The sequence below is a fragment of the Mus musculus genome, chromosome 5 (assembly GCF_000001635.26).
Source record: "Mus musculus strain C57BL/6J chromosome 5, GRCm38.p6 C57BL/6J".
Taxonomy (NCBI): Eukaryota; Metazoa; Chordata; class Mammalia; order Rodentia; family Muridae; genus Mus; species Mus musculus.
In genome coordinates, this window is record NC_000071.6 from 22,930,522 (window position 1) to 22,957,479 (window position 26,958).

The window sequence follows — 26,958 nt, forward strand, 5'->3', positions numbered from 1 at the left end:
ATTACTCTCTCCTGCTTCCTCTCTTCCGCTGTCCAACCCAGCAGTCCTGCCTACTCACCCAGTGATTGGCTCCTTTATTCATTAGGGGATTGGTTCACAAGAACAGCATCAGGCCCCTCCACAACAGGCAGGCACCACAGAAAGCCTAACTTGAAGGTCTCAACATGCTAAAGATATGCTGACATGTAGGGATAAGGTTTGCCCAAATCTGCAGAGCTAAAGTATAAAAGCCAGAGCCCAGTTTTGAAGAACCTGCCTTTCATTTTCTTTGTGACTGTGCACCTTTACTTTGAATGCACACACTACATGTTGAATAAAGTATCAACGCATTGTCAAATAACATCAGGAAAGCATCTTAGTGTAGACTATTATCACGGCATCTTTAGCCATTACACATGGCAGTCAGTCGGTTGGTACACAGCAAATGTGTTTGCTATTATTTTCTTATAAAATATTTTTTCACAGAGCAAATATTGATCATATCCTTTCCCCTCTCCCAACCACTCTGAGTTCTTACCTACCTGCCTACCCAATAACAACGTCATGGTTTTTCTTGCTTTATGCAAAATAAAACACACACACACACACACACTCTCTCTCTCTCTCTCTCTCTCAATGTGGAGTTCATTTTGCATTGACCAACTACTACTAGACATAGGGTCTGACATGCAATGTGATTTATATGTCCAGTGACAGTCAATTGGAGAAAACTGATTTTCCTTTCCCAGCAGCTATCAATTGCAAATAGCTTCTCATTTAGGGGTGGGGCTTTGTGTCTATAACTCCTTCTTTTTTTTTAAGTGAACTTGATGCGAGATTTATTATTGAACACGATTTGGTAGGGTATAGGAGAGAACTATTGAAGCCTTCAGGAATACAGGGCTCTCCACTTGTCCAGAGGACCATGATTGGGGATATATTTGACACCACAGCCATCAGGAATGAGCTGGTTCGCAGCAACCATGTATTCAAATTCATCTGCATTAAACTTGGTGAAGCCCCACTTCTTTGAGATGTGGATCTTCTGGAGGCCAGGGATCTTGAACTTGGCTCTGCACAGAGCCTCAATTACATGTTCCTTGTTCTGCAACTTGGTGGGGATGGACAGGATGACCTGGCCAATGTGAACCCTGGCCACTGCGCCCTGGGGCATCCCAAAGGCACCATGCATCCCTGTCTGGAGCCTGTCAGCCCCACCACAGGACAACATTTTGTTGATACAGATGACAGGGAAAGGGTGGAGCCTCACTCGGATATGAAAGCCATCCTTGCCGCAACTCTTTACCATGTATTTGTTGGCACAAATACGGGCAGCCTCTAGTGCTTCAGAAGAGAGTTGCTCATATTCATCTGACACCATATGGCCACAAAGTGGGAATTCATCAACTTTCACTTCCTTCCATCCCAAATCAAAGATTCGGATCTTATCATCAGGGACACCATGGCAGAAACAAGACTTTGGGTATGGCTTGTTCTTACAATACTGATAACACCAGGTGGGGTGGTGGCCCATGATGACAATAGGATCGTCGGTGGCACGCCAGAGGAAAAGAGCCTATAACTCCTTCTTAATACTAGGATTTGTCTGGTTTGAGCCTACGCAGGTTGTATGCATGCTACAACAGCCTCTTTGAGTTCATATATGTATGAGTCCTGTATCATAATCTGTAGATTTGAGCTTATACAACATGGCTGCAAAGCTTGATTCTTTCATTCATTATTTTTGTACTATGAGTAATTTTCTAGTAAGGAATGGAACTCTCAATGAAGATAATGCCTGTATATTAATAAAGAAAAGTGAGGGTGGATCAGATAGGCAGATGAATAGTCTTCAAAGATGTCTACAGCCTAATCTTCAAAACTGGGAATACTTTAACTTACCTGGTAAAAGTAACACTGTGGATGTGATTAGCTAAAGAAGGAAGAGACAGATGGTCATCCTATAACATCCAGTTGTCTCAGCCTGACCATGCAAGTATAACCAGAGAGCTTTTCCTGTCTGAGTTCACATCAGCCAGAGAGACGACTGTGATCAGAGAAGTGCAATGTCACTGACCTTTAAGATGATGGGAACAGGCCAGAAGCCAAGAAATTAAGATGGCTTCTGCAAGATGGAAAGATTGAAGAAACGAGTTCTTCCCCAGAGCATCCAAAAATCAATACTGCTCATCCAGCACACCAACTTGGCTTAGAGAGGACTGCATCAGATGTAGCATATCCATAACTATAAGATAATGAGCTTCTGTCGGGTTTAACAACTGATTTTTTTACTCAGATATGATGACAGCAATAGGAAACTGAGACAGTATTATTCCAAGTGACCTAAATAGAAAACCCGAGTTCAGAGTCAATTCAACCTCTCCATTCAGCAACTACACTCTTGGTGCCCATTGCTACATGGAAGGCTCTTTTTCTACAAAGTTTGGGAGATGATGATGGTTGTAACCACTATAAAGGAAATATGGGTAAATTAAGCAAGCTTCATAGAGGGAAGGATTGCCTCTGGTTTGGGGCACAAATTTTTCAGTGCTGACTTAGAAATAAGAAAGAGGTTTCTAGGGAGCAATGAATAGGTATTAGGGTGGGAGACCAGAGGACCCTGGGCTGACAGCTGCAGATCAAGGAAGAAAATCCAGGTCAGATTGGGCCGAAAATGAAATCAGTTCCCAAACCCTGCTCTATAATAAAGTCTTCACTAATGGTGTGATCTCGGAAGCCAGGAACAAAGAACCAAGTAAAGAATCTTTCTATAAGGCCAACTCATTCCACTCACTTTGCTTTTTTTTCCTTTGAAACTAGGTTCTTTTCTACTTTTGGTCTGAATATTCCCTTTAATTAACAAAGTTATAGAGTGCTATTAGCTACTGTTATTGAAAGGGTCATACTTGACAAAATAGAAAGCTGGAAACCTGACAAGGGAAGTCCTTATATGGCCGTGGGTGCATGGGTGGGGAGAGTCTTGGTTTGTAAAGTACAGAAGTATGAAAGGAGACCTGCATATATGTGACAAGCTCATGGGATCAGGCTGGATATGCATGGCTGGATCTAGGGTGCTACTGGCATCCAGTAAGTAGGGGCCTCAGCATAATTTTATAGCAGTCCATCATACTAAATTCTTATCTAGTCAATAGTGCCCAGACTGAGAAACATGGTCCACAGCAGGTTTTAAGATAGTGAAATAAAGGTCCGTTAGACACTCAGAACTGCAAGACTGGTTGTGTTCAGGAAATTAAATAAATATACATTTCTCTTATGTATTTCAGTCATTTTCATATAGGAAATGTCCTATGTAGCTGTTACTGTGGTGTTGAGTGTTATTTTATGTCTTTACAGATGAAGAAACTGAGGCTAGGGAAGGTTGTGAATGTATGTTCTGCTTAATCACTTATCAAGACTGGGTAATTATTTATAATTCTTCTCCCATCCATTTCCAAGACCCTGGGCTGAGGTCAACACCATCATCTATTGCCTTGGTTTCTAAATGAAACAATGACGTAAGAGTCTCTCTCTCATCCTTTTACCCACTATTGTGTGAGGAAGCATTCCGAAAAGTACTTCTGACCTTCCTGCTCTTAAACCTGTAATAGGTTTTCTACTTCATTGTCTGTAGCCAGGTTTCTGATAGTTCTGGAATTTTGGTTTCTTTTTAAAGGCACAGAAATATTATAAGAACTACTTTCATTTTAATCCCAGGTGTAGAGATGTGGGGCTGTTTTGGACTGTCCACAGCAGCTGACTATGATTTGCCTCTAGCTCCAGATAATTTCCAAGATTGTGTGATGTTTGGAATTCCAGGAACTTTTCAGAGGCTGCACAAATTTAAGGGCCCCAACGGGCCTGGTGGGTGGCTGTTGATCATTAAGTGAGGTTGGTTGCAGTTTGTTGCAGTGGCCAAAGAAGAAACAAAAGGAAAGAAGTTAGATTCTATGATCTCCTCTATCATTGGTTATCTTCTATCTAGTGTTATGGAGTAAAATGGGGAACAAAGGTGGGGAAAAGAACCCACAAAGTAGCAAAGACCAGCTACATTGCTCTTCTGCTTGCCTTCCATGTACACATCCTCTCCATACATGTATGCAAATGTGCACATATGCATGTATGCATTCATACCCACACACATCTACATGCCTCTAACTTCTCTAGTCCCAATATATCAACACAGGCTGTACTAAGTGCCTTTGCAAAATATCCCATGGCACCAGAGCATCATTGCCATTCCCACCAATTGCGTAGTGGTTCACTTTCCTGTCTCCCTTTTCCACTGAAATATAAGTTACGTGAGAGTAATGATAATGTGACTCTCATTCCAGAACCAGGAACATGGCAAAATATAAGGCTATTTTCCCCTTCCTTGGCACATAATGAAATAGTGAGATAGTGAGGGTGATGAATAAAGTTTTAACCAAAGGGAAGGACAGGGAAGGTGTAAAATAGTCTGTGAAAATAAGCCCAGAAGATTGTTGACAGATTGACAGTATTAGTGCATACAGCAAGTTTACTGACATAGATTCTATTGTTTTTGTTTTTGTTGTTGTTAATTTTATATTAGCATACAATGTAACATTCTTCATGGAATTTTTGAACACATGTGTTCTGATTCTCCTCTAACTTACTCCCTTCCCCACCTCCCTCTCCAGTGTCGCATGTTCTCTCTTCTCCCTTTGGTATATGAAGCCCTGGTTCACTCTCTATTTGTTTCCCTAAGGCAACACAAATAGTGAAAAATGTAGCCTTCCATTTATTTTAGTGGTCTTACAGAGCCAGAGAGTAGCAATTCTAACAACCTAAGAGACAGTCAGCAAGGAGCTGACTGATCAAGGGCAAGTCTGAGAGCCGATATTTTTAAAAGCCTGAGATCCTGTCTCAGGCTGAGTCTGTCCTTTGACACTTCTCCAACTAACTCTGTTTGGAACACTGGACAATGACCATGACTCCACCTCTCCAGCATAGAATCCTGGTTGAAACAGCATGACTCTCAGTCACAAGTGACCTGTCCTCCTCTCAGAGGATGGGTTGCCCCCTTCTACATCTTCTTTTACCAGGGTTATGGGCTTTAAATATCAGTTGGTGTCTGAAGTTTATAATTCATCCAACCTAGAGAAGTGGGTACCATAGTTTAATTCTCTATCTAACTTGGGTACCATTCTGAACAACTAGAAATCAGGGTAAAAGAATTTACATGCTTGGGGTGCAGTGACATAAAGAGTCTGCAACAACTGGAATTACAATTCTTTTAGTGATAATTACAATGGATTTTTTTTTACAATGGATTTTAAGATCTTATATTTTTTAAGGCTTGGCGTAAATTCACACTGGTAGGTTTGGAGGGGTATTTGTGTGCTGTTGGGCCCATTTGGAATGTAAGGTATGTATCATGCAGCACAAGACACCTTTTTAATAAATGGCTATTTGACAAACCATCACAAGATCATAGCTGGCCTCCACAAAGACAGGAATTCAGAGCATTACAGGGTCAGACGAATTTTGATGGGGCATCAGTAGTCTACTCTGTTAAGAACGTAACATCTTCTTTTCCCATTGACCCAGAGCCCTGCATCATTTCTCTTTGCTCTTCCTAGGACAAGCAGGACTTTCTGCTGAGACAGGATAGGTGAGCATCAGTGAGCAGGCCAGCTCCCCTACCTCTCTCAGTCTCTCCCACTGGATTCCTAATGAGCCTATAAACATAACTTCTGATGAAAAGTAATGCAGTTTTTACGTGGAAAGTGGGGAATGACTGAGGCAGAGGAACTGATACAGTTTGGGTCTCTTTGAAATCACAGATTCTCCTCCTGCCTCTTAGAGGAAGCACTGGGCTGATTTAAAACTACCTCAAAAACAGACTGTAAAACACAAGAAAAGATCCTTCTGGAAAGTGTATCTGATTTCATAAAGGACAGTAGCATTTGTGCCAAATGTAGGATTTCTGAATCAGATAAATTAGATAAAACCTAGTAATTGGTCCATTGCAACTTAAATCAAAATAGAAAACCCCTCAATGTGTCTTGAGTCCAAGACTGGATGCCTTTCTTGCTCCTTGATATGCTCTTGAATCAGGTTTGCCTTTTAAGTTTATCCACTTCTTTTAGTTCTAACTGAATAGTGTGAGAACCGGCTCCCTTTCATTGTTCCTGTAAAAGACACCCTTACCCATAATCACCAACCTTTTGTCCTTTCCTTTCCCTGGCTTTAGTTGCCAGAACAATAGAAAGGACTGAATACCAAATGAGTCTCACCAGATAGCATTAGCTTCATGCATTACCTTCAGTATGGCTTGCTCTAGACCCTCTTTCATAGCTGCCCTGTCCTTCCCACCTTCCAAAACCACCTCCTATTCTTACTCTCTCCCACTGGCCTCCAGGGACCATTCAAATCTTGTTAATATTTGGTTCAGTTCCTCTGCATCTTTGCCTGCTAATGCCAAAAACAGTATGAAGGAGGGTCCTAAACTTCCAGAACCTTCACCAAGGTGAATTTGTGCTAAGTGGACCTAGTAGAGTACTACTCAACCCACCTTTCTCCTCCCACTGCTATGTATGGGTAGCTCTTTGGGATGCTCATGTGCTGGGAACCGGGGCGTGGTTTAGGCGCATGATCTTCCCAGCCAGCAGCTCCTGTTCCTTATCCTTTGACTGCCGTCCAATGCTACTACAAACCTAATTGAACTGTTTGAAAATGAGGAAGCAATCCTTTCACAGATCAGCCTCTCCTCTTCACCCAGCTGCCCCCACCCCCACCCCTCGCAGAACAGGCAAAGGAATGTGGCCAACAGCAAAGCTTCTCTCTTCTAGGGATGGACAGACATCTTTCTTTTCTTTCTCAGCTCATGTGAAAAAATCTTCAAACATACTATTTAAAGGATCGTGGTACCTATGAGTCCTCAGTGAACTACAGGCCTTAGGATAGTTGCAAACATAAAGCAAAAACAGGAAAAATTTGCCCTGATATCAGAAAGCTAAGTTTCTATTTCAAAACTCCTGGCCCATGTAATCGGGAAATATAGATCTTTTAGCTTTCTTTCTAAAGAATGTATTTAATGGATTGTTAGTGGATATACACCATTTAGAGCCTGATTTTGAAAGAAATAATGGGGAAATAACTATGGAATCTGACTTAACACCTCATTTGTAGTTTGTATTTAATTGTATATTCCAGTAGAAAATCCATTAAAAAAATTTATCACCTTTGGATCAGTAAGCTAACTTATCTTGCAAAGTCCCTTGGTATATAGCCAAAACAATTGCCAACTGCTTACAAACAGGTACTATATTGTGAATACTTTATATATGATGTGTATATAGTGTATATATACAGTGTACACTGCACTAACACTGCAGGAAAGGAAAAACAATAAGACATTTTTAAAAGGAGGGCAAATAGTTAAACTCACAACTGATATGACAATTGTTTTCTTAACCTGGGGTAATCACTATAATGTGACTATGTAGATTAAGTTCTCTCTATGCTAATATCCTCAGTAACACGTTGAATATCTAATGTACTGCAAGTGTAGGGAATTATACAACAAGATCATCACCCACAGTAAGTGTTGGGGTCTTTTAGAGGTGAACTATGAAAGCATGTGCTTTGGAATTAGAAAGCCAAGTTCAGGTGCAGGCACCATGGCATCTTCATGACCACTCTTAGGCAATGGTGTGGCCTTACTCATTACATTGAGCAGTGTGGTCTCTTTTTTCAAAAATTTGCATACATCTCTCTGAGCTGTTAACGGAGCTTAATAAAAAAAATGTCAGGATATATGGCACATAGGTCTGACAAAACTCCAATACCTTATGACTTTATGTATAATCCACATTAGTGAGTCTCCTCGCTTCCTGGTGAAATTGATCTATTTGCCTGACAGTGTACAAGGCTACATTTGTTGCTTCAAAACATTCTAAGAATACAGACCTGTTCTTTTACAATTGTGTTTCTAGAGTTTGGAACTGGGCTCAGGAACATAGGGACCACAAGGAATATGAATTCTCAACTGTGGGTTCTGGGGTTGTCCTTATAAATCTAAAAGCAGTGCTCACACATCTGCATAAAGTCATGATAGCTGGGGGTGGCAGGCTTTCCTACCTGGCTCTAGGGCTGTGTCTGCTCACCATCCCTGGGTTCGCTATTAGACACCAAGCAGATCAACTGGATGACTTTTTCACAGCACAGAGCATGAGGAAAAGAGCAGAATGAAATGGAGAATTATATGCTGTGCTGGCTGGTTTCATGTGCCACCTTGACACACAGGCTAAAGTCATCAGAGAGGAAGGAGCCTCACTTAAGGAAATGCCTCCATGAGATCAAGCTGTAGGCATTTTTTTCAATTAGTGATCAGCCAGGGAGGGCCTAGCCCATGCTGGGTGGTACATCCCCTGGGCTGATAGTCCTGGGTTTCATAATGAAGTAAACCAAACAAGCCAGGGGAAACAAGCCAGTAAGCAGAACCCCCCGCCCCCCGCGGTCTCTGCATCAGCACCTGCCTCCAGGTTCCTGCCCTGTTTGAGCTTGTGCCCTGACTTCCACTGATGATGAAGAGCAGAGGGGAAGTATAAGATGAATAACATTTTCCTCTTCAACTCGCTTTTTGGCTATGGCGTTTCATCACAGCAGTAGAAACATGCTTTGAGTTCCAGTAGCCTGAAGGGCCAGCCTTCCTCAGCCTTTGTACATATCAAATGTATCTAACCATAGGAAATATGTCAGTCATATACAGCTAAAAACATAGTTTTAAGACAAGAATATGTTTTCTTTGTTGTTACAGTAAGGGCCGGCTAAGTCTCAGTTATTTCAAATCTGGAAAAGTGACATAGCATGACTTTTCAGACATAAGAGACAGAACTGAGCAAGTGTAAAAATGAACATGGTTCATTAGAGTTGGAGGCTTAAGAGCTTTGTACATTTTAGAGTGATATTTCTGTCCCAGTCAGTACTTTCATTCTACATTTCAATGTCATACATAGCAAAAATCCTAAGCTGATATATTTACTTTGCAAATTTTTAAATTAAAATAAAATTATACCATTTACTCTTCCATTTCCTTATTCGAATCACCCATATTCTCCTGTAATTCCTCTCAAATTAATGGCCTTTTTTACTGAATATATACATATACCTATACATAATGCATAAATATATAGATTGAACCTGTTGAACCCATGTAGTGTTGCTCGTATGTATATGATTTCAGGGATGATCAATTTATACTGGATAAACAGTTAGGAATACCTCCCTAGGGAAGATCAATTTTTCCTTTTTCAGCAACCATTAGTTACTTTGTCTAAAGATGGAGACCTGTGTGATCCCCTTCCATGTAATCAAGCCACTGGCACCATCGCTTAGGTCTTGTTTAGGCAGGGACACTGTTAAGAGATCGTGCGTGTAACTTCCCTACCATTTCATGGAGACACAGTCTCACAGCACACATCTCGTTCCTCTGGCTCTTACAGGTTTTCTCCCCCACTTCCTCAAAGTTCCTGGAGCCTCAGGTGCAGATGTGCTGCATCTGTACCAGTTGTGGCAGAGCATTCCACTCAAATAAGTCTGTGTGGGCAAACTGTGCTCTATGATTTTGTTTTGTTTTGTTTTGTTTTGTTTTGTTTTGTTTTGTTTTGTTTTGTTTTAAGACACATGAAGTTGGGTGGGTGGAGGTGTGGGTGAGGAACTGAGAGGAGCTGGAGGAAGGGATGGATATGAGCAACATATATGGCATGAGATTCTTGAATAGTAAATGAAAACCTATCTTTTTTTTTTTTAAGTGTGTGTGTTTGGAGGCCATGGGGCTCACGAGGGATATTGCCATCAAAATTGTATATCTAAAATTGTGGAATGATGGGAGGAAATGGTGAAATTAGGGAAATTTATTAATCTTCTGTGTCTGTCTTTTACAAAATATAACTTTTGCTTGATTTCTGCGTTCCTGTGTCTATATAGATCCTCAGCTGTTTATATTTCAACAGTTTATGTTGGGTGTGCACTGGGTGATATGGGTACTGCAGTTATTAGTAAGTGATCTGAGCCTCCTGAAGCTTACAAAAGGCCAGGAGTGTTTACCAATAAATACAACAAAGCATCTAGATGGTCTATCTTGGGCCCACAAAGGTATCAGCAAGATGTCAGTTCCACTGGAGTCCTCCAAGGAGTGGTGTAGCTGGCACGTATGGTAGACTTAGTTTTAGCTTTTGAGAATTCCCCACATCAAGCTCTAGAGGCTGCACCAGTTTGAAATCCCCCAACAGTGAAGGAGGGCTCCCCTTCCCCCGACACTCTCCAGTATTTGTTATTGATTTTTGATGTTTGGAATAGTAAGACAAAATCTCAAAGTTGCTTTGATTTACATTTCCCTAATTGCTAGGGACAATGAACATTTTAAAAGATATTTCTCAGCCACTCTTTTCTTCTTTTGAGAACATTCCCATTGCAACAGTGATGGGTTTCTATAAACTTTCCCATTGCTTTCCTGCTATGACAGTCTTGACCCTCAAACCTGATATCAGCTAAAATTATCCTTTTCTCAAGTTATATTTTGAGAAAAGACTTTTTTAATCACAGTGAGAGAAAAATCAATATAATTACAGAAAGCAAATAGCTTTGCTCAAAGCCCAACAATTTCAATTGTAATCTCACCCCACCTGCCTGGAATCCTCACAGAAGTATCCAGGATGATGTTTGACTGAGCATCTGGATACGATTGCCCAGCTAAGTTGACACAAAATGAGCGATCACAGCAATTATGTTTTGTCCCTGTAAGAAGAACAAAGAGTGGGAGAAGTCAATCAAGGGACAGTGTGGTTGGAAGTGATAAGTTCGAGGATCGGGAAGAGTCCGCAGGCTTTGTGGGAAGGGACACTGTTGGAGGGTATGCATTGTCACTGCGGGCCATGTAAGGAAAGGACTGGAAGATGATCCTGGACATGCAGAGACATAAAGAAAAAGCTTCAATTGCAGCAGGGGCCTGGATTTTTCTCCTAAAATCCACTGTGAATCATTGAAGACTTTAGCAAAATGTGTCTTGGTCATCTCCATGTGTTAAGAAGGTCACTCTGACCTCTGTTCTCACAAAGCAGCATAAAACTGCCAGCTCTATTGAAACCTGTGAAAAAGACTTAAGGTCCTTAGGGACAAGAGAGAACACTGGAGTACAGACAGCATCATGTTTATGATTTTTTTTCCAAAAAGGATGAAATTATTACAGATTTGCCTTTAAACCTACTTGCATAAGAAGTTAAAGTTGGCCTTGATACCTCTGTTTTTTTAATTAAACATTACATAATGAAGAGCAAAATCTCTTCTCCAAAAATGTTCTTATCTTCAAAACAGTATGAAAGCCTCCCAGAATTTCCCAGATTTCTACTTGCTTGCTCCCTCACTGGGGTATATATATATCTTACTATAGACCTTGACCTTTTCAATAGACCTTGATCTTTTCAATAGACTGTAGGTCATGATGCACTCACTTACTGAAGCATTTGTAATAGACTTAAATGAGGTTGGTGGACCCAACCCTAGCCTTGTGTGTGTGTGTGTGTGTGTGTGTGTGTGTGTATGTATGTATGTATATATGTATGTATACACACACATTCATACTTGTATACATACTCATTCTTATTTGGAGGTATTCTTGGAAATAACTGTTGAGTTAGAATCCAAAGGGAAACAAATATTTTATAATTATGCAAACAAATTTAATTTATATTTTTGAGCACTGGGAAAGCATAGATTTGCATTTCTTCCTTTCTTGGGAGGCTTTTCTTCCTGTTTGAATAATATTGGCATTTTTCCAGTTGCTGCTAATCTTATGTTGAAAAGCTTTCTGTTGGTTTTCTTTCTTGCTTGTGATTTGATTTACTGGTGGGATCTCTATGCAGAGGCTAACCCTATAGGAATACAGTGCTCTCTTAAGAGTGTGAACCATCCCTCTTTTATGTTCCACAACCAGGCTTCCCCACATCAGGTAGGTCTGCTTTGTTTACATGGGCTTCAGTAATGCCGTCACAATATTGTAATGTAGAATCCAGCACAGTATTTTTTTATAGAATTAACAATAATATTAGTTGATGTCAGAGTAGTGGGACAGGTAGCACAACATCAAATAATAAAATAATCAAAAAGATTATCTTAAACCTATTCAGATTAAATTTATTGATGATTCTTAGAAGTAAAAATTAAAAACCAAATAGCCAGGAGAGACACTATGAATTCTCCCAGAGAGGAGAGTGAGAAGGATAAGGAATTTACCTTGAAGTCCATTCATCTCCACAGAGATTCTTGCTCATAATGGCCAGCTGGCCCTTTGCTGCCTCCACCCTCAGTGAGATAAGCTTATCAGCCACCATCTCCACCACAGAACTCTCTAGGTCTCCCCACTTCTTTTTAGGTTGGTTTGTTTTTATTATGAATTATTTATTTACTTTATAATCATAAAGTAAATCATAATCATATCTTCTCCTCCCATTTCTTCTCCCAGTGTCTCTGTCTCCCCTTCCCTCCTTCTCCTGGCACCTTCTTTCTTTTTCCTCAAGTGAGGCCTCCCATGGATATCCACCAGCCTTGGCATAGCAAGCTGCACTAAGACTAAACACATCTTCTCCTACTGAGGCTAGAAGAGGCAGTCCAGTTAGGTAAAAGAGGTCCAAAGGCAGGCAACAGATTCAGAGACAGCCCCCTGCTCTCGCTGTTAGAGGAGCCCTGCATGGAGACCAAGCTGCATGTCTGTTACATGTGCAGAGGGCCTCTCCCTACCTCTACTCCAAGCCTGAGTAGCTTTTGTTCAGGGAGGGCTCTGACGGGCTACTAAGGAGCTGTGGGTCTTGACAAGTTATTTATTCTCCCATGCCTCGATTTCCTAGAGCAGAGTTATTAGTTGTAAGAACCACAGATCCTGATTCCACAACTATGTCAAAGTTCCATCAGACACCTACTAGTGAAAAAGACCTGAACTCCACCATGCCTGTATGGAAGACGGACAAGCCCCAGATGCCAGTCAGAACCACGGACAGCTCTGAGCAAGCCAGACACTGCCCCAAAAAAGGTTTGCTTTTGAAGACATTTCCTTTCGCTTGCTTAGGGCTCCCTGTACTTTCAAAGAGGCCATAGCATCACCATGCATGATGCTGAGGTGTTTAGGTCTCCTGATATGACTGAGAAACAATAAAGGGTTCTATAAGGCTGATATAGACTTCCCGGAAGTCAAGTAGAGGTGAGAAGGTGTATCTTCCTCTTCTCAGGACAAATTCAGCTCTCAAACATTGCTATGAAGCCTATATTCCACCTATAATTAATCCCTTTTATGAAATTTGTGTGCAAGTATTGAAATATTTTAGATGCATTAGGTTTTTAATCTAATTGCAATGTCTTGAGTCCAATGAAGAAAATGGTTATCTCCTTTTAATCTCTTCAAATCATGACTTTTATTATCTAGAAATACAAAGTAGAAACTAAACGCTCATCTCAGCTCCTTGTCTTGCCTTCCCTTCGCTGTGTAACTGCTGTCAGTACTCCTCTGTGCTTCAGTTTCCCACTGTAAATGGGGGTAAGAATGATATATGTATTTATAGTGTTACTTTCAAGAGTTGGTGGGTTAATCCCACAACGTACTTTGGCTGATGCTTTATTAAATATTAATCTGTGTATGATTTTGATTATTTATATGTAGCACTTCTTTGTTTACAGTGCCTTCCCACTCCCCAGCTCAGTACCGTGTTTTTTTTATCATGTTGTTTTGATACTGAATCTAAAATAAGAACCAGATCGTGTTTTATAGATGTTTTTGCAATATAATTTCCCAAGAGGAACAACATTTTACATTCTAAGAGTTTACATCATTTGAATTGAAGCCAGAGTCTGGCCTTTGGGATAGAAGACAGACACAGCAAGTCTTCTTGAGAACAAAGATGTGTGTCCTCTCTTGCTGGTTTGCCCTTTTTTAAAGTTATAAAATATTTAATGTCTTCAGTCTGAGCAGCATTAAGTCCTTTTGTCATTCCACACAGGAGGGGATGACTTGGAATCACACCACTTCATAATCTCTGAGCAACTTTAGGAAAGTTTCTCACTCTAGGCCTCCTGGTCAGGTAGAAAACCACCTCTGGCACCAGTGCACTTAGGAATACAAGTCTCAATAGAAGTCCAAAACCTACCTAGTCTTAACTCTCCTTTCAGTCAAACTTTCCCTCAGCTGAGCCTTCTTGAGTCACATCACAATCCTTGGCAGTCTTGAGGCAGCATACGAATTAAAAGCCCAGAACACTGAAACCGTTGCACAAGCAAGCAAGTCCACTCTGTCCTGTGCTTGCATCTGCTGCCACTGCACACTGAGGACTAATCACTAGAGCTTAACTCACCAGGACCATGGCAACCCTCATTCCAGAAATTGATATCAGGCTATACTATGGAGTCTGGTGCTGGCTGTGTGTGAGCTGAGCGGAGTAGTGCTGACTTAGTCTCTCCCTCTAGGCTCTATCCCAAAGCCCTTCACAGATGACACTGCAATTCCTCATGATGTGACATTCTCTGGCTGACAACAATTACTCTGTAACAAATTTCTGAGCCTTTACATGCTACTATACTGCCTATTGATCTTTGTCACTTTCATCTTAACAACAGTTCAATATTTTGAGAGTGACGGCTGATTTTGTCTGACTTTTGTGTTGGTATTTATTTATTTATTTATTTATTTATTTATTTACATCCCAAATGTTGCCCTCATTCCTCCTCAGAGAGTCCTTTCCCCGCCCCATCCTCTTTTCCTCTGAGAGGGTTCCCTCTCACAGGTATCACCCCCAACCCTGGTGCATCAAGTCTCTGCCAGATTAGGCACACCCTCTCCCACTGAGGCCAGACAAGGCAGCCCTGTTGGGGAATGAATACCACCGAATGAATACCACCGTCAGGCTACAGCTTTAGGGAGAACCTCTGCTCCATTCGTTGGGGGACCCACATGGAGACTGAGCTGCATGTCTGCTACATGTGTGCTGGGGGCCTTGATCCAGTCCATGTATTCTCTTTGGTTTGTTGCTCAGTCTCTGAGACCTCCCAGAGGTCCAGGTTAGTTGACACTGTTGGTCTTCCTGTGAAGTTCCTATCCCCTCTGGGGCGCTCAGCCCTTCTGCCAACTCTTCCATAAGAGTCCCTGCCCTCTTTCCAATGTCTGGCTGTGGGTCTCTATACCTGTGTCAGTCAGTTGCTGGATAGAGCCTCTCAGAGGACAGTTGCACTAGTCTGTCTGCGAGCATAACACAGTATCATTAATCCTGACAGTGATTAGTGCTCGACCATGGAATGGGTCTCAAGTTGGGTCAGTTATTGGTTGGCCATTCCTTCAGTTTCTGCTTCATCTTTGGCCCTGCATTATTTTGACACAGGATAAATTTTGGGTTGAAAGTTATGTTGGTGAATTGGTGTCCTTATTTCTCCACTGGGAGGTCCTGCCTGTCTATAGGAGGTAGCCTCTTCAGGTTTCCATGTCCCCACTGTTAGGCATCTTGGCTAAGGTCATCTGTATTAAGTCCTGGGAGCCTCCTCCATACCAGGTCTCTGGAACTTCCTACAGATTCCCCCTACCCACCCTCCCACCCTGGAAGCTGCAGATTTCCATTTATTCTCCTCACACTCTGAGCCTCTGTCTTGTCTCTCTCCACGCCTGGTCCTGTCCAGCATTCCCCTCCCCTTTTCTCTCCATCCCAGTTCCCAGCCTCCCTCTGCCTCCTTTGACTGTTTTATTTTCCCCCCCTTCTAAGTGAGATTCAAACATCCTTGCTTGGGCCTTCCTTCTTCTTTAGCTTTTTTAGGTCTGTGGGACGTATTGGTGTATGACGTTCTTGGTTTGTTTGTTTGTTTGTTGTGTTTTGGAGGGGGTAACTTTTGATAATTTTTTTCTACTCTGACTTGATTCACTCTAACTGGATTTCTAACTAGAAATATGATCAGAAGAGCCTTGGGATGTGTTTCACATTTCTGAACATAGCATTGTATATACAAGACAATCAATATAAATCAAGTCAGCTACTGCTCTAGAATGGATCTTTGTCTGCCCCTAAAATTCACATCTTGAAACCCTAAACCCTGATGTATAATTTTCATGGTTCTTCAGAGAAAGGGATAACAAGCTAGACAGCAGATAGGCAAAGAAAAAAAGGGGGGAGAAAAGAAGGTAAAGGAAAGGAGGGAAGGGGGAGAGGAGGGGAGGAGAGGGGGGAGGGGAAGGGGAGGGAACTTATTAAGTAATTGTTCATGATCATGGACATGTCACTGCAGTCTATCTACCAGCTAGAGAACAGGAAAATTTCTGACATGGCTGATTCTGCATCCAAAGACCTTGAAACCAGGGAACCAAAGAAACTAAAATCAGTCCAAGGAAAAACGCCCAAGAGAGCAAGGATGTGAATGTCACAGAGCAAATAGTGATGTCTAAGAACAGGATAATAAGGTGTCTGAGTCCTGGGAAGAAAGAGAACAGAATGGACTCAGTTTTCATTTGGTTTCTCTTTCTACCTGGACAGTGGGTGACTGGATGATTCACAGCCACACTGAGGGTGAATCTTCCTACCCAGCTGGTTGTCTCACCTAAAAATTTCCTCTGGAGATATTCTGACAATTACACCCAGAGGCAAAGGTACTCTTTGATCCAGACAAGTTGACATCTAAAATTAGTCCCAGGAGGTGATTAGGTTATGGGAATGGAGCCCTTTTGAACTTGATTACTACCCTTATGAGAGACTCCAGAAAGCCTCTGCAGGCTTTTTGTCATTGGAAGACATATCAAGAGACTGTTACAGAATAATCATGATGCTGGGGTTACCTTACACCAAATCTGCCAGTATCTTCATCTTTGACTCTCCAGGTTCCATTTTTTATAAGCCATCCATTTCATAGAACTGCCATAGTAGCCTGAAACAACAAAAGTAGTTGGGTGAATAAAAATATTAAAATTATTATTCAGTGAAAGAGTTCACATGTGGGTGTTAAGAAAATGGAATTACATTGACAGGTTTACTGACTGGTTTTGTGTGTCAACTTGACACAGCTAGAGTCATCAGAGAGGAAGGTGCCTCAGTTGAGGAAATGCCTCCATGAGATCCAGCTGAAAGGCATTTTCTCCATTAGTGATCAATGTGGGAGGTCCTAACCCATGGTGGGTGGTGCCATTCCTGGGCTGGATGTCCTGGATTCTATAAGAAAGCAGGCTGAGCAAGCCACTGGAAGCAACCCAAATAACCAGATTCCCTCCATGACCTCTGCATCACTTCCTGCCTTCAGGTTCCAGCCCTGCTTTGGTTCCTGCTCCTACCTCCTCCAATGATGAACTATAATCTAGAATGTAAACCGAATAAATCCTTTCTTCCCCAACTTGCTTTTTGCTCATGATGTTTAATCATAGCACTAGAAATCATAACTAAGACACCAGTCTTCTAGTCACAGAAATTGTTCAATCATAGCAACTAAACTTGCTTATCATGTGTCAAGCATACTAATCTCTTACTATACAGTATTTTATTTGATCCTTTAAGAACATTGTGATGTGACTACTTTTATTTTATAATAGGGAATACTGAATGGTAGGAATTAGCTCATCTAAAATAACACACCTGGTAGGATCAGGATTTATAATTACATTAACCACCATGTTATGGGTTCCCGATTGATGCTCAAAGATCTGAGCTACGGCCACAGCTTTGCTTATTATGCTGTAGGCTCTGTGATTCTTGATGAAGTAGAACTCTTCTGTGGACTGTAATAACTGCCACCACAGTAAGTGAAACAACTAGAAAATAGGAACAGATAGAATTCAACTTGATTTTATTCTGTTTAACAAATATTGATTGAGGCCCTTCAACTAGTACAATCTAAAGATGGCTGTCGCAAAGGATACGAGGTTAAGTGAATAATCTAATAAATTGACCTGGACAACTCATAGAATCTGAACTAAATAAAAGTTGAGTCTATATGAGAGAAGGAAACAAAACAGGCAAGTTTGGATGTAGAGTCCTGAGTCTTCTGCATCATTTGGCTGAAGTTCATAATAGCTGAGCCACCAGGGATGGATGTGTCATTAGTCAGCTACAGAAAGCAGTGTGAAGGAGCTGAGAATAGAAATGAATTTTGATCCAAAGCTACAGACCTTTGCTGGAGTGTCTGGTTCTGAAACTTTAAGAGTAGAGCTCTAAGACACTGGTCATGGCTCTGGGTAGAAAGGATTCCCTGGGGTGGAGCAGGCTGGGGAAGAAAACAGCAGCTCAGATATTTGCTTCATATGACTGACCATGTGTACTGCTCCCACCAGCATTGACTTTCCATGTGTGATGATGAAATGTGGATGCATGACTGTCAATGATGGGATCCTGTGGCCATGAAACGCTAAGTAACCACATGTGATTTGCATTAATCTGAAAAGTCATCTGCAAATGACCCAATTTGTTACTAATAGAAAATACTGACAAAGACTAGAATTGACCAATAGTCTTGAGAAAGGAACAGGTCTTCGAGTTCATTTAAACATTCAAACACATTGAAAAACATTTAAGTCCTGTGGAGATATTTTAGTCAGGTCATAGATATTTTGCAAAAAGTAAAGACCTCCAGATAATCACCCACTTGGATCCACTTTGAATTAAGAAATCTCTGCAGTGTAAATAATACATTTAAAAGACTAATGCATAAGATAAAATGCTATTTATTTGAACACTATCTAAAGTATATGTGTTTAAGAACCAGGACAGATTTTGACTATTAAAGTATTGTGTTAAACAGAAGGAGAATTTGCAGGAAGTAGAAGTCGAAAAATAAAAGCCATCTGAAGAGTTATGTCTTAGGAAAATACTAATTTGAATTCAAGATCCCTTATGGCTTGCCTTTTTAACAAAAAAGACCTTTTGACAATGTGTGCACTTCATCTGACTAGAAAGCGGTTACTCTCAGCTTTCAGTTTTCTATTAGCAAAATTGGCCCCTCTGTTTTCTTGGCTATCTATACATGCTTTTCAGCAATGTAGCTATAAAAACCTCGAAAAGGCCAATTCCAGGACAATTGTAACCATGTACATATCTCCTGTAGCATTGCAATTGGCAATATAACCAAAAAATAAAGTAAGTAAATTTATACAGAAACAGAACCTATCAGGTATGGAAGGGCTTTCCAAAAGTCTCCTCTTTTAGTAGCCATTAAAGTTTTAGTCAATAGCTACTCTAAACACCCATCCTAAGACTACCATGAGTGAGAGATGACTGTGACTACATGTGACAGAGCCAACAATCATGGTGCTAATAACATTAAGACCCAATGTGGTTCACTCTCCAGGGAGGGAAATGTGTTTCCCACTGAAGAAGTCCACTGGAACATCAAATCTAAAAAGTCCTGTGATTAAGATCATACCATCTTCCACCCTTGTCTCTCCTGACCCCCCCCCATCTGGCATAATACTAATAATACTCAAGACAAGCTACTTGTGTTTAGAAATTGAGCTGTGAAAATGAATATTTGTATAGGAGCTTATGGATTTATTTTTAATATTAAGAAAGAAACAGGAAAATAGTGGGTTTTCAGGTGAGAACCACAGACTACTCATGTTGCTGAGACTGTTAGTGTGCAGAAATCTGTAACACAGGCACAGAGTCTCATTCCTGTCTTCCCATGGCTCAGCTCATTTCATGGGGAGTCAAACCTTTCTTTCCCAATGATGGATCTGAGGCACTTGTGTTACTTTTTAATGAAGATTAATTGCATTTCTTCAAGATGGAAAGTCTGAGTAAATGCTACATAAAGCTGATCCAGTCAACCTGTGCTATTTCTCTATCTATCCAAGCACCAAAAGGACATATTATTTCTCTCTCAGAGGAAAGTAGTCAATCTATATGTTTTGCACAGGGATTTATAAGGAGAAATGCTACAGCCTTTCATATGAATAAAAAAAATTCTCACTCACCTTCCATTAGGATTTTTTTCTTTAAGTAATGAATGTGGCAAATTCTTAGGTCCCCTCTGTTCCCAGTGATTGCTGTAACTCTTCTCCAACTCGACTCCATTTGTGTAGTTTCTTCAGTGTAGCTATCATTTTTATGCAAAACAGTCAGCTGTAATGAATTCATACTAGGTTTGTCGATGTTGTTGTTTTTTACTCACATGACTTTTAGGAAAGCAAGTTTCTAAAACAGTTTCTACCAGTCAAGAGACCATCCATACTCTAAATGATTCTGTTTTTTTTTTTTAATCAGTGAGCTCAGTGATTAATTCCCACTAATTATATCTAAAAAGACACATGTGCCAAAGATGATGTTTAATCATAGAGACGTTTAGATTCCTCAAATATTGACCGTTGTCAGGAAATGCTTCTAAGTCAAAGGAAGTAATCTCCTCTTCCTCCTCCTCCTCCCCCTCCTCCTCTTCTTCTTCCTCCTCCTCCTCCTCCTCTTCCATCTCTCTGTTTCTCTGTGTCACTCTCTGTCTCAGTCTTCCTTTCTGTCTATGTATCTGCCTGTCTCTGTCTCTGTCTCTCTCACTCTCTGTGTCTCTGTGTGTGTGTGTGTGTGTGTGTGTGTGTCTGTGTCTGTGTCTGTGTGTGTGTGTGTCTGTGTGTGTGTGTGTCTGTGTGTCTCCAGTGCTTTATTATGTAGCCCTGACTGGCCTGACCAGGGACACATTATGTAGACAAGGCTTTAAACACACAGAAATCTGCCTGCCTCTGCCTTCCAAGTTCTGGGATTGATTACATGCACGTGCCATTATGCCCCACAACTTTTTATTGGAGAATCTTTCTTTAGAAGGTGCTAGGCAGCTTTCATTCATCTTGTTACATCCACACAGTCTGAGATGTAGACATTTTTACAGTCTTCCCTTTTAATACACTGGCATCCCCAAAGCTGGTGTGTTAGTCCACTGTGATGTCAAATGAACATCTGAGTGAGCTCTAGGACCAAAACCAATATGTGATAAGGACACAGATGCTCTGCTGCTCAGAAAGCTCATTAATCCATTTCCTCTTGTGGAGGCATTTCCCTTTTATATGATATGAGGAAGCTGTTTTCACTGAATTGTATATCTTAAGTGGGTGAACTTATAATCTGCTGATTATATATCAATAAATTGGATGTTAGGAAGAAAGGAATCAACACAGATACTTTGTTGGGCATAAAATCCACAGTGATAAGGAGATGAAAAAAAAGGAAGCGAGGATAAGGAATGTCTCTCTGGATTTGTTCATTGACTGAGCTCAGCATTGTACCTGCTCTTTCTGGTCCTGCCTCATTCTGTAAAGTTCACACCTTTAGTACAGACTAACAAGCACTGTGTTGAACGCAGGCTGTCATCATCACCACCGCCCTGTGTATCTCCCTCATCTCCTACACCTGGGGTTCTTTCCCCTTTGGCACTCACAGATTTAGTCTTCAGTCAAGTTGCAAAACTATGGCTTCCCTGGGAGCTGTGCTTGGCCGTTCTATAGGTTTAATGGTCACAGCTGGGCCTGAGAAGACTCTCTAATTCATTTCTTAGAATTACCCTCCTCTTCCATCAGATCTTGTTATGGACCTTCAAGGAACCCTGGAGACAAACATTGACAATATGACTCTTAATCCATAGGTACCTAAGAATCACCTGGGGAAATTGTCAGATTCTCCCAATTCAGGCTCCACGTGGAGAAACGAGCTTGCTAATTATGAGAGTAGAATTCCCAGGGTGAGTCTGACGCGAGTCCTGATTAAGCATCTTTTATAACCTGCAGTGCTCACCCTCTTCTGCTAAAGTACTTGTGTTATATTCATTTCTCTCTCCAAACTGGGAGCTGCTTGAAGGCAGACATCACACTCTGGTCTTTATTGAATCCTAGCACTATGATCTTATGGTAGCATCTCAATATTTACAGAAGAGAGGGGGGAATCTCTTCCCCTGAGAAAGGCAAAGCTGTTGAACAGTAACCAGGCATACATGGTGATCACTATGGCTCAGAGCAACCTGCTGCCAGCTCATTCTTCTCTCTGTTATTCTGAAACAAATGGCCCAGCCTTATGGTGTAGCTTTATTGTATCTGTTGTGCTTCACTCACTGTTCACAGGAAGATTCATACTGCCCATTTGTCTGCTCTCTGACTCTTTGCTTGTGACATAGTGAAGATGTTTATATTCCCCAAACTCACTGGTAATATTCCTCTCGGAAGTCAAAGAAATCAGCATTTATACCCCAAAGTATAAATGACTTTATAGTTTGTCATCCAGTGATCTTTAAAAGCAATAAGTACAACATAGAATATTCATAATAATGGCTAGTTTTTTATATGTGCCAAACACTATGCTTAGTGGTAGATATTATTTACTTCTGAGAGGAAACCCTAGAGAGGAAATGCTGAAGATCATCGCCTGTGTACACAATACAAAACTGGAGCTCAGTAAACTGAGCCATTTGTCCCAAGCCACGCAGCCTGTAAGTAGCAGAAATAAAATTCAAATTCATCTCTTTTTGTCAGCACAGACTATGTTCTCAGTCACTGTGCCAGAATATCACCTCTTCCTGCCCCTAATAGTCCTGATTATCTTCAAGAGAAGCCATGGAAGTGCAAATACTTGACACAACAGAGATATGGTTCCCTGTGTTTTAGAACACTAGTCATATGAAAATGCTAATTTCTCCCAAATACAGTTGCTCTTACATATTTTAAAGTGCAGGCTTGAGTTAAGATAGACAGTTTCTATATTGAGTAATCTGTAGTTCCACCAGGCACTGCCAGGCACTGAGCAATTCTGGGGTTGGTGAAATGAAGTTTCTCATTAGAGTAAAAAGGCAATCAATGTTCATTGATAGACAGAAGGTTTCTCACTTCTACCCTTTGCCTGATCTTTTCAGGCCTCACGTACCTAAGAAGCCCTTTGTGATGGCCCCATATTTTTGCTAACTGTGCCTTGTTGTATCAGCCTTCCATTGAATGATATGTGCATGTGAGCCCTGAGCTCATAAGAATAATTTTGTGCAGTAGAACTTAAGAAGCTCAACTAAGAGGCTGAAGAAATGGGTCTGTGATTAAGAGCATCGACTGCTCTTCTGGAGGACGTGGGTTTGATCCTAGCACCCACATAGTGGCTAACAACCATTTGTAACTTCAGTTGTCAGGGAATCCAGCACCCTCTTTCTGGCCTTCATGAGTACTGCATGCATGTGGTACACAGACATACATGCAGTCAAACACAATCAAAATAAAAATACATGAATCTAACAAAAAAAACCAACCAAACAAAAAATGTTCAACTCTGAACGTCCTCAGTGATACTTCTGTCTACTCAACCAAATGGACTTCAAACACATCCTGGACTTGATGGGATAAACAGCATCTGGACTATGCTACCTGCGGATGCCATAAGGAAATGGGCAAATGCTCTATTGGAAGCACATCTGTTCCTGGTACTACTCCCTGTTCCTCTTAGAACATGTGCCTAGCAGACATCTTGGTGGTTGCCAGTTCCCTACAAACAGCAAATTCAGAACAGGCTCTATGTTGGTTTTGTATGTCTTCATGTGTCTCCGTGTGACACAGCATCCTAATAATGCATCGTCTCCTCCTACTGGTCACTCCAGAATGCTGGCTGTTCTCATCATGTGAAGACAACGATGTCTTCACATTACTTAGACATCTTGCTCTTAGTGTGTGCTCACCTGATAAAAAGCCATTTTAGAGAACTCAGCGAATGTGAGCAGGAGAAATGCCGAAATTAGCCGTTAATTTGATTATATTTTACCCTTTGCTTAAAATTTTCTTGCCTCAATATTAAAAAGCTCTTATAAACCTTTTCAGCCACTTCACCCTCAATGGTTTATGATGTCAGTGATTCATAATTCTCAAAACCCATTTTACATTATGTCCCAAAATGTCTAATTTAAGACTATATAATGAAAAGAGCATCAAAATTAAAAACATTTTATTTTATGTAGTCGAGACCAAAAATGACATCTCCATTAAACCAAACTGTCTCTTCTGTATTTTCCCCTTGTGCTCAGTGGCTGAGGGTGAGACAGGGGGTGAGCTCAAGGTCTCACCCACAGCCTGTTCTTCCTCTTGGAAGGCCTACAACCTGCAGCTCCTTCCCTCTCCTCACTCTGTCGCAGGGACTTTCTAGCAAGTGCTTCCCCAAGATTCTTAGGAGCATATCAGTTAATAAAAGGACTCCAATCTGCATATTTAAAGACTCTGCCTATAAGAACAACCTCTTCTAATTGGAAACAAACAAACAACAACAACAACAAACCATTCTCCTAGTCTGTTCATCAATACTGCACCCAGAAGAAGAATCATGTGTGTGGCAATCTCTGCTTCCTTCCATCCCTAGTGCCCTGTAGGATTTTGCAGACCACCAAGTTCTCTTGAAGTTAATCATGTTCATAGTCCACTTACAGGCATCCTCTACACCCTAAGATAAGAACCACTCTGATTCTCTTGGTAGATATTCTTCTAGCTGCTAATTTGTCTTCACATGAAATTTCCAAGTTGATAATTCTGTTCCCTTAACAGTGTGTGCCATTTTAATTTGAAAAGAACAAAGTTACCATTTCAAAAAGTGTGGTGGTATTGTGAGTATTTCCTTTCATTCTCTTACATTTTAATCTTTTTAAAAATATTACTTTTAAAAATGACTTACAACTAAAATTTTAAGCTCACTTGCGGTCAGTCTTTTGGAAATTTACCTTTGGCTTAAAAGAGAAATATGGATTTAGGTTAGACAAATGACCAAGTTTTTTTTTTAGCTCAAAATAAGTAATAATCTGTTCAAGAAGAATAAGAATTTTATATGTTCTTGGCCTTAATTAGGTGTGTTTGACAGTTTTGTGCTATGGTGGCTAAACATCTGAGATAGTCAAGTTAAAAAGAAAGATGTTTTATGTGAGCTCGTGATTTCATAGATTTCAACCCATGATCACATGCCTTGTTACTTTTTACCTGGGATACAACAGTAATTGTGGTGGCTCTGCATGGAATCAAAAATCTCTCCCTTAAGCCTGTGCTTCTCTGAAGGAAACAGAGGAAGAGTGGACCTGGGGGAGAGGTGTGTGGGAGGGACTGGGAAGAGAGGAGGGAGAGGACACTGCAATCAGGATGTAATATGTGGGAGAACAATTTTTTAAAAGTTGACTACCTAACTAATAGAAAGCACTTCAGTATCTGTATTACATTTCAATTTCTTAGGGGAAATCCCCAGTCTTTAGGACACCCATGATGCTGCCTGGTGGATTTTCCTGTAAGCAAACAGGAAAGTTTCAGGAGCTTCTTTAGAAGGGGGTGGGGATTTATGTCCTTCTTAAAGTTCTCTATCAGCACCATGAGATGTGATTTTAAATCTAAGATAAAAAAACTCAGGTGCCAGCAGATGCTGGCAAGGATGTGGAGAAAGAGGAACACTCCTCCATTGCTGGTGGGATTGCAAGCTGGTACAACCACTCTGGAAATCAGTTTGGTGGTTCCTCAGAAAATTGGACATAGTACGACCAGAAGATCCAGCAATACCACTTCTGGGCATATACCCAGAAGATGCTCCAACACGTAATAAGCACACATGCTCCACTATGTTCATAGCAGTCTTATTTATAATAACCAGAAGCTGGAAAGAACCCAGATGTCCCTCAACAGAGGAAAGGATACAGAAGATGTGGTATATTTGCACAATGGAGTACTACTCAGCTATTAAAAAGAATGACTTCATGAAATTCTTAGGCAAATGGATGGAACTAGAAAATACCATCCTGAGTTAGGTAACCCAATCACAAAAGAACACACATGGTATACACTCACTGATAAGTGGATATTAGACCAGAAGTTTGGAATACCCAAGAAATACAACTCACAGACCACATGAAGCTCAAGAAGAAAGAATACTACAGTGTGGATTCTTCAGTCCTTCTTAGAAGGGGAATCAAAATATCCATGGGAGGAAATACAGACAAAGTTTGGAGCAGAAACTGAAGGAAAGGTCATCCAGTGACTGTCACACCTGGGAATCCATCCCGTATACAGTTACCAAACCCAAACACTATTGTGGATGCCAACAAGTGCTTGTTGACAGAAGCCTGATATAGCTGTCTCCTGAGAGGCTCTGCCAGTGCCTGACAAATACAGAAGTAAAGGCTCACAGCCATCCATTGGACTGAGCACAGGGTCCCCAATGGAGGAGCTAGAAAAAGGACCCAAGGAGCTGAAGAAGTTTGCAGCCCCATAGGAGGAACAACAATATGAACTAACCAGTACCCCCAGAGCCCCCAGGGACTAAACCACCAACCAAAGAGTACACATGGAGGGACTCATGGCTCCAGCTCCATATGTAGCAGAGGATGGCCTTGTGGGACTTCAATGAGAGGAGAAGCCCTTGGCCTTGGGAAGGCTTGATACCCCAGTGGGGGGAAATGACAGGACAGGGAAGCAGGAATAGGTGGGTTAGTGAGCAGGGATCGGGGGATGAGATAGGAGGTTTTCAGAGCAGAACTGAGAAAAGGGGATAAAAATCTGAAATGTAAATAAAGAAAATATCTAATAAAAATGAAAAAAATCTGTCCTTTTATACCAATTAAAAAAAGCAAAGAATTGGGGCCCTTCAAGAACATATCTCCAGTAATCTAACTTCTAGGCTCCAGCTCCTTGGATTTCAGCACCTGCCAATCATGTCACAGGCTCCTGACCAAACCTTCAACACAGGCCTTTGGGAGGCAGGTCTGAACCATAGCTGTGGCATGCTTAAAATCAAGGCTTTGGGGAGGCCCCTCTTCCCTCAAACACTGGGGACACTCCTAATAACCTGCAGATGCTTCCATATAATCCAACTTCTCACAGCACTTGCTAAGTTCCCACCTCTGTGACACACTGTCATCTACTATGCCTTAGATTTACTCAACGATTTTGCAAAGGAGAAAAGGGGCTCTGTGCTACTGAATTAATTAGTAATCCCTATAGTATACCCTTCCCAGCACTGCTCAGCTGGTTAGGATCAGGCCTCACTGCAG

General features: G+C 41.1%; 1 protein-coding gene and 1 pseudogene across 3 annotated transcripts in view; one reads left to right on the forward strand and one right to left on the reverse strand.

Annotated features, from left to right (window-relative positions):
* Lhfpl3 (lipoma HMGIC fusion partner-like 3) overlaps window positions 1–26,958 on the forward strand; it is a 529,544-nt gene that overhangs the window by 184,468 nt on the left and 318,118 nt on the right. The window lies entirely within an intron of this gene.
* Window positions 795–1,554, reverse strand: Gm6564 (predicted pseudogene 6564; annotated as a pseudogene).